Source organism: Mus musculus, chromosome 1 (assembly GCF_000001635.26).
Source record: "Mus musculus strain C57BL/6J chromosome 1, GRCm38.p6 C57BL/6J".
NCBI lineage: Eukaryota > Metazoa > Chordata > Mammalia > Rodentia > Muridae > Mus > Mus musculus.
In genome coordinates this window covers 72,236,331-72,237,386 of record NC_000067.6, presented here as the reverse complement: position 1 = coordinate 72,237,386, position 1,056 = coordinate 72,236,331, and the positions used below count along the sequence as shown (strand labels likewise).

The window sequence follows — 1,056 nt, the reverse complement described above, 5'->3', positions numbered from 1 at the left end:
TTAGAGTCTTCCCACCTAATCACAATTATTGACCAGTGTCTGAAAAGGTAAAGAAGCGAGCTGCTCTGCCTAAAAAGTCGGGTAGTGGAAATATGAAGCCTGAATAATAACGGTAAAAGTAAAGCAATAAAGAATCAACAAGACCCGGGTAACTAAAAGGTAGAAAAAGAGAGAAAAAGTAACTGCAGCACATACATAAGAGTTATAGTATGTTCCAAATGTCTTATATTTAACCAATATTATTCCCCAGAGGGGGTGCACCGTTCCTGGAGGTACTGCAATACCAGGTCGATGCGTGGAGTGGACGGAGCAAGCTCCTATTCCAACTCCTAGTTCCAAAAATCCATTTAATATATTGTCCTCGGATAGAGGACGTATCAGATATTAAACTGATAAGAACAGATACTACACTTGATCTTAGCCAAAAGGCCGAGAAGCGATACCCAGCACACACCATGCAGCCGTGCTCTGCGTCCGCGAGACACATTAACTTCGTGGTGACCGCTCGCAACCCTCACTTCCTGCCTTCCCCGCGGCTCCTTCCTCCTCCCGTGCGCGTCTTGCATCCTCCACGCCTCACTCCCACTCCAGCACCCACAGCTTCAGCTACAACGTCCACGACCCCGGCTCTCCCGGCGTTCTCGAGCGCGCACGCCGAGTATGATTTGCATGCCCCGCCACCACTGCACTGAAACTCCTCTGCCTGCCTGCGCGCGGGTTTTAGAACCGCTGAGAACGCTCCTGCTACGGCCTCCAAGGAAAAAGGATACGGCATTGTGGTGGGAGATGCTCCAGGGGAGACGCAGTGGCGCATGGTGGCAGAAAAGAGCACACCCACTGTTCCTAGTTTGCGCTTACGTGAGCTGACAGACGAGCTTCTCCGGCCCGCGGAGAGACAGCTTCCAAGTCGAGAGGGCGGTGCAGGGATGGGGAATCTGGCGGAGGCGGAGCGATTCTGTCCCACCGGGCACTGCGGCTGCGCGTTTCCCCCTCAACTCCTGAAACTTCTTGACTCTCTGTGCTCTCCCCTCCCTCACCTGTTCACTTAAGTGACCG

General features: G+C 52.7%; 1 non-coding gene across 1 annotated transcript; it reads right to left on the bottom strand.

The window, feature by feature from the left end:
* Positions 1-250: 250 nt before the first annotated feature.
* Gm23472 lies at positions 251-441 on the bottom strand. The gene has a single exon (XR_003949319.1). It is a non-coding gene; the product is annotated as a U2 spliceosomal RNA (small nuclear RNA).
* Positions 442-1,056: the final 615 nt, after the last annotated feature.